Genomic DNA, 14,952 nt, shown 5'->3' on the forward strand with positions numbered 1-14,952 from the left:
ATATTCATTAAACTTTACCAAGACCATGTATCTTTTGATTCTTTATTAACTGTTGTCCATGTTACAAGGTACATTTAATTATTTTCATCTTTGAATATACAAGACGATATTTCACCTTTAAATGCAACCTTTGGAAATCCACTACAAAAAAATATTATCCCATTTTGTGCTCCAAGACAAATATGAATACCCATGAATAACTCTACTCTAGGAATTGTATTCGTGGATGTCCTAAAAACCACAATATTTTTAATCTCAGTATAATCATACAATTTCTCTACAACATCACCCATATGATCATCCATAACTTTAATTTTTTCTCTTCTACAAATCTTTTGCTAGTTTACCGTCCATAATACTTTTCTTGACAACAAATAAATTTGAAGTAGATTGATGGTTGACTCACTCATCATTCTCGCTTTGTAAGTCTTATTAATCCACTTTGGAGTACATTAATTATTTATTGTTCTTTTCCTAACACTTTTTTATATGAAAATATGTTTTCAAAATAAAATTTCTAGTATTACCATAGTATTCAAGATTATGACAAGTTTAACACTTTTATTCATGACCTTGATCCTCTCCTTTTAATAAGGTTTTTGTTTGGGGCTAACACCGTTCTGTATATAAGTATTTTGTAGTTCTTGTTAGAACAAAAAGAATTCCCCAAAAATCATATAAAACAAGAATAAAAAAATTGAAAGTTGTGTAAAAATACACCTTGGTACTTACATTCCTAACTGGTGGATCTACAACCTCTTCAGTCTTTATGAACCATTATGTGAGAAAATTATTTGACATTCAGTATTAAGTAGTATGTGAAAAATCATTTCATAAAAGTAAAACAAACAACATTCATGTGTTACTCTCAGAGCAACTTAAAATGAAGTCTAATAAATTTCAAAAGAATGTTCATATCATCAAAAACTCATATTTCATAAATCAAAACACACATTATTTCATCTTAGCATAGAAAGTTGGGTTATGCATGAGTTGGTGGGGATTTATCCTACAATTATGGAATAATATCCACTCATGCATAATACTTCATAAAACAATCAATTGAATCAACATTTAAAAGAACTCATGACATAGAAGATAATCCTAACTTAGATTAGAGATATCCAACCTTGTAAATTGAAAGTTTTAGTAAGTCTATAGATGAAAAAGCTCAATTAATGAAGACTATAATACCGTGAAGCCAAAACATTGTAATCAATAGAGGATTAGGAAACTTGATCTTGAAAATTCTAGCTTGACTTCTTCTTCTTGTAGAGATAGAAATATTTGGGGTAACTACATTGACGAATTTGCGGATATTTAAAGAGTGGTTTAGAATGGTTAAGATTTAGGATTAAAAGATATATATATATATATGGTTTAAGATTACGATTGAAACAACCTATTTTATATTTTATATGCATATAAAAAGACCCATATACCATTGAAAATACTATTGACGGGCCCTTTCACAAAAGACTTTTATTGGTCATTCAAGGATTAATGGCACGTGAAGGCTATCATAAACAAGAGGCTTAGATTTTTTCTAAGTCAATATAAATGTAGACCCTTCTACTGGCCTTGGATGTGTCCCTAAATAATTTCCATATATTAGTTTTCATAAGGCTTGAGTTCAAGGATGGGCTCAGTAACTGTGGACTCTTAAACCATCATTGAACCTTTCCTTATACCCTTGCCATAGAATATTATTTAGAAGTATTGGGTTCAATGATGTTTTCACTAACTGTAGACTCATCCACAATCATTTACCCTTCGATAGAACCTTCCTTTCGAATATTTTTCACAAGGCTTGGGTTAAAGGAGAGGTTCCCTGACCGTGGACTCTTATACTCCTTGAACCAGTCCATAGACACTTCCCTTAGAATATTATTAACAAGGGTTGGGTTTAATGATGGGTTCACTATTTGTGGACCCTTCCACCATCGTTGAAACCTTTCTTAGAACATTCCACCTATTTTGAACCCTTTCTAACAAGTCTTGTATTTGAGGTTTTACATGCCTTTTACTTTATATCATACTCCGAGCCTAAATCCTAGATCTAGCCAACACTTGGGGACCATTTTTTATCCACAAGTAAACTCTTACCTTTTCTAGTAAGTGGAAGACTTACTCAATCGATAATAGGCTGAAAACAAAATTTAGAATATTTATACTCAAAAAAAATACTGAACTAAATCTTCCTATAAAATACTCAGTCACATAAGTATAATAAGTTGCGAAAAATCATATTAGGGAAAATTAAATACTATGAGATTTGTGAACTCTAGATTTCTATGAAGCCTCCATTATTCATGATGAATTTCTTGACATGACTCACAATATTTGAAGAGAATATACTAGAACATAAATGAAAATTCCATTTAAATGAAAGAAGGCTCACCAAATCTATCTGAAGTGCCAAGTTATTTCAACAAATAGCCTATTTATCTTTCTAAACATGTGTATCTACAACATTAAAAAAATGGAGGTCGAAAGTCATCAGTACATTGAATGCACAAGTATGTAATATAGGTAAATGGTTAAATAATTTGACTAATATGGCTTAAACAATTATTTGCTCAATTCAATTCATTACAAGCAAATGGTAAGAGATGAATATATTACAGAATCACAAATAAATTATTTTAAATCGTGGACACATACAAAAATTGAATAAAAACAATCTTTTTTTTATAAGATTCTCTTAAAAATAATCATTACTATGAGCTACGTGATGATATAGTTTCTCACCCACGGTGCCAAGAATTGATATATGCCTTGTCGGGATATTGAACTCTTCAACATATTCGATCCTTTAAACCTCTGCTGAAAGCAACAAGATGTCTCTAAAGAGTATGATAACATACCCATGTAAGAGGTGCATTAATATTAAGATGTCGTAATCTTAATGTACCTCTGAATATTAAATTGTACGTTATCGGTACGAACACTAAATCATTAATATTTTTTTATTTTTAATAGCATGTGCATAACTTATCTTAGTTTAAAATTAAGAATTAAACATTATTTCTATAAACATTATATTCAAAACCAAATTTGACTTTTTCAAGAAAATTATTTCAAAAATAAGTTTATAACCCACCCTACAAAACAAATTATTTATTTGTTATCTCAACGAATTTGTTATCAAGATAACTTCTTTAACAACAAAAGAATTGTGAAAAGAGGAGTTATTCATAAATATCAATTCACTCAAGAAAATTACACGTATTAAAAGCAATAGATAAATACTTGTATAATATTAAGAAAACTTATTTATTAAAAAATGGTACTTGGTTGGAAAAGGACAAGAAGAAACTTGCCCAAAAGAAAAACAAAAAAGAAAGAATTTGTTTATGACTGGAATCTTATTATTTCAATAGAGTTTAAATGGTATTAAGGCCTCATTTATGTCCAGTTAATAGATAACTTACTCTTTTCGACGCAAATATTGAGTCATTAAGTTTATTTTTTAAAAAAAAAAATCAATTAATGGATCTAAAAGCCTCTATTTCGATCATATATATCAGGGATTATTATTTCTTATTAAAGTCTTTTAAAGCTAATTTATTTCCCCATAAATCTCACACATCATTATGTTTTCTCTCTCCCGCTCTCTTAATTAGCAGCATAAATAATTTTTTCTCTTATATGCTCTGTCTGTCCCCCACCCCCCAACCCCCCGCCCCTCCTCTCTCCAAGGTGTTGAATATTTTCTATGGAACATGTATTTAATTTTTTTAAAAATAATTACAAGTACTTTATTTCATGATTTATATCATTAAGATATTCTTGGTATTATTATTTACTTTTTTAAAAACTCTTAAATTTTAGTTGAAATTTATATTTTCTTTTCAAAATTATAGGTATTATGAGTGCTTATTAGATTATACAAAATATGCTCTACAAAAATTAGATATTATCCTTTTCTTCAATTTTTTTTAAAAAAAAGCTGTACCAAGAGCTTTTAAACAGAATAATAAATATTTACACACATGTACAAAAATAGTAATACATTTGGGTTGCCTTTTCTATTAAGTATACATACTACTTTTTTTTTTGTTTATATATTCAAAAGACCCTAAGCATTAACTAAGAATTTGTCGTAGTTAAAAGGGTAAGACGTCCATTTATGTTGCCTTTTATTTTCTTATTTATTTATGTGCAGCCAGAACATCTAAATAAAATTAGTAGCCTAACGCTATATTGCAACAACATGCTTTAATTATTAATATAAATGCATAAAAATAAAATATATTTAGAGTTCCCGTTTTTTTCTTAAATATTTTTTTTTAGTATACTATTCTCATAAGGCACTAAGCACTTAACTTCACATTGTAATAGCATAATTTATCAAAGGTAAGAACAAGTGGGAGTTAATAAGAAGTTAAACTTTTCTCTGCATAGCCTTTTTAATTCTTATATGCTTTCAATCTTTTCCAATAATGCCTCAATAAAACTACTAGCATATCACTAATAATAACAAGAGGCCATAGCTATTTAAACACCTACGCAAAAAGATTAACTACTAACGTAGACGTGCATTCATATGCCTAAAGTCATAGAGCCTTAATAGTTCCTTGTTCAAATATAGTAAAAACATTTTAACCATTTAGACATACATTTAGATTCGTACGTCTTAATCATAACGAAAAAAATAGAGCGAAATAATTATGAGTCGCTTCTTTAAAATAAGAAGCAAATTGACTTAACATTGTGAAGAAGCTCTATTAATGAGCTTAAAGAAGATGAAGAAGGAGACGAAAGAAGATGAAGAAGAAGGCTACAGAGAAGTTGAAGAAGAATTGTATATTTCTGTATGTGGACATATCAGTTTACATCACTTACATATCTAATCACATTAAATATAAAGAAAGCTACTTATTCTAACTACTTCCTTTAACTAACTTGTAATTAGCTAACTAACTAACTACCAAACTAAGTAACTAACTAAAATATTTAAAGAGTACAAGAATAGTTTATAAGTTCTCTTAACACTCTCCTTCAAACTAAGAATTGAAAAATACATTTTTCATTCCTAGCTTGTCAATCAGTTCTTCTTGTTGAGGTTTGCACAACCCTTTAGTAAATACATCAGCTTGTTTTTCTCTTGTTCTTAAGTGTTATGTCTGAATAAGTCCTTCAAGTATCTTCTCTCTTACAAAATGACAATCTATGTCAAAATGCTTAGTTCTTTCATGGAAAATTTGATTAGCAGCTTTGTTATCACAAAATACTTTCACATGCAACTTTATGTTTATTCCTAGCTCTCTGAACAAGCCTTTTAACCAGACAATTTTAACAACTGTAGTGGTCATACCTTAATTCTGCTTTTGCAGAGCTCCTTCATACTGTGCTTTGTTTCTTTGATTTCCAAGACACCAGTGCTCCTCCTAGTTTAATCATATAGCCAGTAATTGATCTTCTTGGTTCTACACAAGCCCCCCAGTCTGAGTCACAATAAGCTACCATTTCACTACCTTTGTTACTTGGCATAAACAATCCAAGACCTGCAGTTCCTTTTATATATCTCATTACATTGAGTGTTGCTTCCATATGAGATGATTTTTGTGATTTAATATTTTTGCTGAGAACCTGTACTACAAAGGCTATATAAGGCCTAGTCATAGTTAAGTATAATAACTTCCCTATCAGCCTCTGATATATTCCAAAGTCATCAATAATTAAGTCTTCTTCATTAGCATTCTTTCCAATAAATTCATCAAACATAGTAGAAGTTAGCTTGTGATTAAACTCCAATGGTGTAGAAGAAGGCTTAAAACCTGCTAATCCCAACTCAGACACAAGTCCTAGCGCATACTTTCTTTGATTCATTAGTATACCTTCTTTAGACCTAGAGAATTCAATTCCAAGAAAATATTTAAGCTCACCAAGATCTTTCATTCTGAACCTATGTTGTAACTCCTCTATTATTTGTTGTATATGATGTAAAATGCTTCGAGTAACAAGGAGATCAAAAACATATACCAAGATGACTAGAAGATCTTTACCTATGTTCTAAATAAAGAGTAAGTAATCATAATGAGATTGTGAAAATCCCATATAAACTAAAGCCTCTGTTAACATCAAGTTCCACTACCTTGGTGCCTGCTTCAGTCCATACAAGGACTTATGAAGCTTGGAAACAATGTTTTTCTCCCCCATGTTTGCAAAACCTTCAGGAATCTGCATATAAACTTCTTCAGGAAGATCTCCTTGAAGAAAAGCTTTGTGAACATCCATTTGAAATATAAACCAGCTAGATGAAGCAGCTAAAGTCATATTGATCTTACTGTAACCATTTTAGCTACTGGTGAGAATGTCTTCGTATAGTCTAAGCCGTCTTGTTGATTGTACCCTTTTTCCACTAACCTGGCTTTATATCTCTCAACTTCTCCAGATGCTTTATACTTAACTTTAAACACCCACTTACAGCCAATAGGAACCTTTATTGGAGGTAGAGGAACAATAGACCAATTATTATTGTCGTCTAGAGCATTAATCTCATCTCTTATAGCATTCATCCAATGAGTATCTTGATAGACCTCTTTATATGTATGAGGTTCAGAGATAGTTTAATATGCAGCAAGTGAGGCTCTATATATAGGAGCTAGTTTGGAATAAGTGACATATTGTGTCATAGAATATAAACATGCATTTTGTGCACTTTCAGTCACATATGAGTCATACCAAATAGGTGGCTTAGATTGTCTAGAAGATCTTCTTAGAGGAACTAAGAGTGTTGTAATATTAGAGAAAGTCTAAGACTGTATAGAAGTTGTAGGATTAGAAACTGGAATAGAAGTATTATCAGAAGCTAATACAGATGACTCAGTATATGAGCTATCATGAAGATTCAGAACAGGAAACAAATGATCTGGAAAGGATTTAAGATTCTTGAAAGGAAATATATCTTCTTTAAACACAGTGTCTCTGCTTATAAAAAATGATTTGCAAGTCAAATTATATAGAATATAACATTTGTTTTTCATTGAGTACCCCATATGCACAGCTGGAACAGCTCTAGGTGCAAACTTGTCTAGAGTTTTAGGATCTGTAGCATAGGATAGACTCCCAAACACTCTATGATGCTGAAGTCTAGGAGCTTGTCCAAATAATTTTTCAAAATCACTTTGTCCTTTTAACAACACAGTAGGTAATCTATTCAGTATGTATACAACAGTAGTAACACAAAATCCCCAAAACTGTAGAGGTACACCAGCCTGAAATGTTAGTGGTCTTGCCATGTTAAGAATATACCTATGCTTTCTCTCAACTACTCCATTATTTTGAGGAGTATACACACATGAAATCTACTGTATAATCCCATTATCCTTGAATAGATCATCCATTTGATTATTAAAAAACTCTTTTCCATTGTCTGTTCTTATACACTTAATGCCTACACCAAACTGATTTCTTACCAAGCTCACTAAATCTTTTTACACTACCATAGTCTCTGATTTAGTGTGTAATAGAAAAATCCAAGTATACCTGTATATATCATCCACAAGTCTTAAAAAATATCTTTTACCATCATGATTACGCACTCTGTAAGGTCCCCATACATCACTATGTATAATGTCAAAAACTGAAACTGAATGAGAAAGACTAATAGGAAAAGGCAGTTTTGATTGTTTGGCAATTGGACATATAGAACAATGATGATCATCTACAGATACAATGTTCAATTCTTTTAGTCTACTTAGCAATTTGAGAGGAGCATGTCCAAGTCTTTTATGCCATGGACTACTTAAAGAATCAACAGTAGAATTAAAGGTAATAGGTCTAATCCTTTTAGATGCAGCTTCCTTTGCACATTCGCCAGAAGAAACTTGACCACTTGAAATCTTTGTTGTGACATCAGTATTGAGGATATACAATCCTTGATTCATTTTACCAATCCCCAGGACCCTCCCAAAGAAGAGATCCTGAAAAATGCAAAAAATCAGGAAAAAATACTACAGCACACTTCAATTGTTTTGTTACTTGTGAGACTGATAGAAGATTATACATAAATTGTGGAACAAACAACACATCCTTTACTACTTTGTCTTTAAGAACCAAAGATTCACCAATATGACTAATAGACACCTGATCACCAGTAGGTAAATTAACTCTCATTACACCAAAGTTGTGAACCATATGATTGGAGGCACCAGTATCTACAATCCAATTAATATGTGACATATCAGACATTAGAGCTGTAAAATTACCTGATGTCCCAGATACACCTGCAGTACCTACATTCGCCATTGTATCCACTTCCTTACTCTTCCCTTTTCTCAGCATCTGCAAGATCTCATAATATTGTTCTTGAGTAAACATTGACACTCCCTGTCCTGAAGTAGTATAATTAGATGACTCATTTTCTATAGTATTTTAACCTCAAGCTGAATCAACCATTCCAGAATCATTGCCAGCTGAAGCATTATTTGCATAAGAAGATGCTCCTCCTTCCTTCTTTGGATAACCATGAAGTTTATAACAAGTTTCTTTTGTATGACCTTTATAGTGACAAATTCACAGTGGAGTTGAGACTTTCCTGCAGAATAACTAGTTCTTCCATCTCCATACCCCTTATTTCTATATCCATTATTCTGAAAGTTAGACACTCCTCTTCCTGTTCCTGAGGAAGCTATATTATTGTTGTAGTATCCACCATTTCCAGAATGAGAACTAAGACATTCTATTACTCATCAATGCTGTTTCAGATAAAACTTCTGCAGGTGAAGATGTATTTCATGAACCATGTATTCATTGACTCTTAACACTAACAATCATAGCATAAGCCTGATTTACACTTGGAACTGGAATCTGCATAAGGACTTGGCTTCTTGCATGAACATAAGACTCATTAAGTCCCATCAGAAATTGCCACAACTTTTAAAAAAGTAAATGCTCTATGTATTGCTTAGATTCAGGACAAGCACATGAAGGACAAGGAATCAATGTTTCAGCCTCATCCCACAACTCTCTTAATCTTGAAAAATAGATTGACACTGAAGAAGTTCCTTGTGACATAGTGACTAATTCTTTGTGAAGATAAAACGCCCTAGATGCATTTTCTTTATAAAATCTTTCACGTAGATCTTCCAATACTGAATGAGCATCAGATCCATAGATTACTGTACTAATCAAAATTTTAGACACAATATTCATAATCCATCCAAGAACAATTGCATTGCATCTATCCCGTGTATCATGTAAACATTCAGAATACATTTCCTTTTTACATGTTCCAAGTAGAAATCCTAACTTGTTTTTTCCAAGTAACACAAGTTTTAAAGATTTGTTCCATAAAGAAAAATTTTCAGAACCCAGTAATTGAATTAAAATCAGAACAGAACCTTGGGTATCTGAAGGATGTATAAAGAGAGGATGATTACGATCAATTTTGTCTGAAGTTGTAACTGGAAGTTGTTGTTGAACTTCACTTGAAGCTCCATCTCAAGTTGAAGGCATTATTGATCGATTTTGAACAACTAACAGTCTTCAATTTAGACAAACAGTAGATCTTTAATTCAAGACTCTTTGAACTCTTTTCTTCAAATTATGGAGGAATTAACTCACAGATTCAAATTTTCCTGTGCTCTGATACCATGTGAAGAAGCTCTATTAATGAGCTTAAAGAAGATGAAGAAGGAGACGAAAGAATATGAAGAAGAAGGCTACAGAGAAGTTGAAGAAGAATTGTATATTTCCTTATGTGTACATATGAGTTTACATTACTTATATATATAATCACATTAAGTATAAAGAATGCTACTTATTCTAACTACTACCTTTAACTAACTTGTAATTAGCTAACTAACTTACTACCAAACTAACTAACTAACTAAAATATTAAAAGAGTACATGATTAGTTTATAAGTTCTCTTAACAAATATGTTGAATCTGAATGATTAAGATTCAATCTTAAAAATCAAATATAATTAATCGGCTGAATCTGAATGATTAAGATTCTGACCTCTATTAAGAGCAGAAAATATTGGAAAAATTAATCTAGTATCTTCAAAGGAATTATTTTACTTCCTATCATATTTGAAAAATAATATTATTTATCTCCTAAATATTTTCTATCCATGAATGATATCTATTTCCATTATTATTATCTTTTAACTAGACGAGTTTCTTTTATAATATGGTTGTTGCCAACGACACTTTGATGAAATGAATTACTGTTATTTTACTGTTTAATCCATTGATACATTAGAGAGATTACTGATTTTTCTATATAAATCTAAGATGTATACTTCTGGTGTGGAGAAGAAGAAAACATAATAATTCCTCTTTAATTATATTCTTATACTTGATTCTCTTACTATTAAATCTTTGTTAATTTCTGGATCCTAGTTTTACAGTAGAAGAACTTGTTAAATCTTGGGGAACACAACTACACCAGGTCAATTATCTTAAGGAAAGTGTCTTTCGATGCTCCTTAAGTTGTGATAATTTTCTATAAGAATATGTGGTGAAGTAATAGCCTTTGTCAATTATGCTTAACTGTTCTTGATAAAGGTATTTTGCGTAAGATTTCCAACAAGATTAACAATATTCTCAACATTGCTCTTTTGAAATATACAACCTCCCTCTCCCAAAATAATCACGAAGAAGATTTTATTATATAATTCTCTCTTGTACAAATTTCCTAAGGATGTTTGTCAATTGTATGGATGGGATTTATAATAGTTCGCATACCGAGGATTTTTCTATTTGAATTTGTTAAAGTTGTTTTAAAAGTGTAAGGGGAAGCAAAAGGTTGTATTTAAAAATTTATGGAAATAAGGTAACCAGTTGTGTGATTTATTATTAAGAAGAAAAAAAGTGAAAGAAAAGGAGAGTGAAATTCGAGTTGGGTTGAAGGTTCTCTACTCAATTGACTTGTCTTACTTGGATGTTGGTCTTCTTAATTTCATATATAAACTAATAGATAAGTCCTTATTATGGAGGTTCGATAAACTTATGAAATTGTGCTAATAAGTAAAGGTATGTACCACACTTCTTTAAGATTTTAATGTATGCGCATGTGGTAAATTATGTTATAATATCCCTCAACAGAGAAGAAGATCCAAAAAATTAGAATCCTACTTAGTATAAAAGTTTTTGCTATGTAGATCACATAAATTTTTGTGGTCTTTTCTCGAGCAAAGGTTTTGCCTAATATTTTAATGTGAGGTATGGTGTTAGAGTTTGGTGTTTGTTAATAATTTTTGTTCTAAACAAAATTATTTTGTCTACACCGAAATTGGACAAGTAGAAAAAAATTATGTATGTTTGTGACTTTAGAACTAATTGATGTTCTTAGAAACATAAATTGGTCTTAAATATTCACATCTATATATAGGTGTTATATAGTATTATGTATGATTTTAATATTTGTGTAAGATTAGTAATTGGGATTTTATGTGTAAAAGATGATTATTGAGAATTTTGAAAACATTTAATAGGAGATATGTTTGAATTTGATAATGTGTTCACAAATGTCATTATGATCAATGATGGTACGTTAAACTTGGTTTATTTGTGTTAATATTATCCAACATTAAAAGGCTACTGCATGTATTTACTTCACTGATCATTAGAATAGTGATATATAAAATATGTACATTTTAATTAGAGTATTATATATATATATATATATATATATATATATATATATATATATATATTTATATATAGAAAGAGAGAGAGAGAGAGAGAGAGTACATTGTCCTCTTGAATGAAAACCAATGAAAAATGACTATTTGTTTAAACTCTTAATTGCTCATATGATTTACTATTAATTGAACATTGGTACTACAACTTAAAAGTCTAATTATGTGAAACATATTTGTAGCATATATATAGTCTAACTATGTGAAAGATATTTCTAGCATATATATATGTGTGTGTATATGTGTTTTTCACTTCAAAAAAGTCTAAGATTTATTTTTGAGAAATAAAGATTCATTCTTTTGGTACATTTTAATATGATATTGTGGCATACAAAATTGAAACTTTATGAACATTGAAATAGTTCCACACTATTTTAAAAATATATGTTAGTTTAGGGATCTCTTTCGAACGTGAAAGTTGTACTACATAATCCTATGAAAGAAAAAAATTAATATTTTTTACTGCATGATAATAAATATTGCATATAAAAATTTATAGAAATCAATAGTAATGTGATTGAATTCACTATTATAGTTGAATAATTTCATAATTTATTCTTGAGAATTTTTAAAATGACTATATTCTTGAATATGAATTATGATTGCTGTGTTATGCCATAACATAAAAAACAACTGCATAAATTTAAATTGTGGAGTTGATTGGCGCTAAGACTAAGTGATTGAGACAACTCTTAGTGTGTATTTCAATATGAATAAAATCAATAATTTATTCCAACCCATCAAAGTATCTCATAAACATAAATTTAATAAGTGATTCGATGCATTATACATATATGTGACAACCCACCAAAACATCTCATTTTGTTTTATTACTTGAAATTATTTTGGATATATGTAGGGGATTGTTTGAAAAATGATTGTAATATCTCAAAAAGAATTATTTAATTTCCTCTTATACTTGAAAGAGAACATTTTTTTTTAACGATTCGAACCGTCTATATTTAAAAAGGGTAAGGAGGCGCGCTCAAGACATTGTTCCGCTATAGTTGGAGTTGTGTCTCTTGTTCGAAGCCGCTTTAGAGGAAACGTACCCCGCTAAAGTGGGATTGATGAGGCAAAACCATAATTTCTTAAATCATTATTTTCCATCTTCCAAAAATACTCTAATAAAGTTATAAATTACACTACAAATCTGATTAATATTATTTCAAGTTGGAAAAAAATGAGAAGGATATTTCTAGCATAGAAATGGTGAAATTTTGCGAGTTCGTAACCAAATCCACTCTAGTGAATCTAAAAGCTAGAAAATGGAATCAAAACCCATTGAAATTGCTTGACGCCCATGTAGGTTAGGCAGTTTCAGTAGTTACAACATGATTCTTACCATGTAAAATATCAATTAAACACTATGAGGTATGAGTAATTTCGTGGGGAATTGCTATACGTCAATGTTTTATGGGGTTAATATTGTGTTGAGACGATAACCGGTCCTGGTCCTTTAATTCTTTTCTTGAATGAATTTTCTTGTTTAGTTATGGAACTCCTAGGACGATTGATTTCGAATAGTACTATTTTTGAATATTGTAATAATAATTGTACTAAAGATTTGAAGTTACATTTATGAATAATAATAGCGCAAATTTATGAAGAACAAGGATTTAACTTTTGAAATTTCGTAAGAAGAAATTAAGGCAACCAATATATAATAAAACATGTGAGAAGGTGATGGTTGTAGTTTTATGAGTGTTTCATATACATTTGTTTTTCTTGGTTCTGATACTGGTATATGTATGCATGTTGTAATATTGATCGCACATGTTGAGTGAGATGTGTGCTATCAATACCATGAATTCTTGACTTGAATGGGTGATCTTGATGTGTTATGGTGATGAGTGATTAGGATCGGCTGCCACGTACTGGCACACTATCTTGGATCGGATAGACACATTTTGAAATACTAAATGGGATCTGCCGCCATGTTCTGGTATACTAACTTGGATCAGTTTCCAGGTTTCAGCATAAAATGTAGATCGGATTGCCACGTTCTGACATGCTAACATTTTGAATTTTGGGTCCCGTTAGAGGGATAACTACTTTTGATAAAATGTGTATGGTGAAATATGTTATGCTCAATATCGTGATATCTGTGTATATATCTATACATTTGGGTGTTTTGATTATGATCTAATGAAACCTTAAGTGTTATGGTGGTACTTATAGTATAAAATGTAGTTAGTGTGTTTATGCTATGATATAATGAAAATTTAAATGTGGTAGTGGTACTTGTAGTTTAAAAAGTGGTTAGTATGTTTGATCAATAATATAATAAAACCTTAATTGTGGTAGTGGTGCTTGTAGTATGTAATGTCTTTAGTATGTAGAGGGAGGGTATGATGTGTTTTAGGAAAACTTCACTTTGTTGTTACTTTTATCGTGCATAAGTTATGATCTAATTCCATTCTAACTATACGTTCTACATTTATAATCATTCCTCCTCGTAGAACTAGTTCCAGGAATGTGAACACTTGGAATGCAAATGCAAGAAATGCAAACACAACTCATCCAGTTCCAGATCAAGAAGTCTCCAATGTTGAATTCAAGAGTGACATTCAGAAGTTTGCTCCGAGTGTCGCCAAATAGAACAATCAGCGAGTTCAAGCTCATATGAATGGAAATAGTGGATCGATAGCCCCAAGGGTTGTGACATTGTTAGAATGAATCCGCCTAAGTTTTTAGGAACGCAAACTAATGAGGATCCCCAGAATTTCTTGAATGATCAAGAAGATCATTGAGGTTATGCAGGTTACTGGGGATGATCGGGTTGAGTTGGCATCAAATTAGCTGAAAGATGTTGCTCATATCTTGTACACTCAATGGAAGGATAATAATGGCACAGATGCAACTCATATTACTTGGTAAGTCTTTAGTGAGACCTTTATACATAGGTTTCTCCCGATAGAGTTGAGATAAGCAAAAACCCAAGAATTCATGAACTTAAGACAGGGTAACATGAAAGTCCAAGAGTATGGAATCAAGTTTAACTAACTCTACAGGTAAGCTGTCACAAGGTTTCTGACTCCATGGATCAGATGAATAATTTCTTGTGTGGAGTGTCAAATTTGATGAAAATAGAGTGAAAAAATACTATGTTACTAGGAGATATAAACATCTGTAGGCTTATAATTCATGCTCAGCAGGTTGAGGGTAATATGCTAAAGGAACACGCCAAGGAGAATAAGAATGCTAGGACTGGGAACTATGACTCGGGTGGTAGAAATCTCTCGTAGAGTTACCAGAAGTTTTCATCCCTAGCCCCTTCATTAGCTGGTGTTCC

This window comes from Solanum lycopersicum, chromosome 11, assembly GCF_036512215.1.
Source record: "Solanum lycopersicum chromosome 11, SLM_r2.1".
Taxonomy (NCBI): Eukaryota; Viridiplantae; Streptophyta; class Magnoliopsida; order Solanales; family Solanaceae; genus Solanum; species Solanum lycopersicum.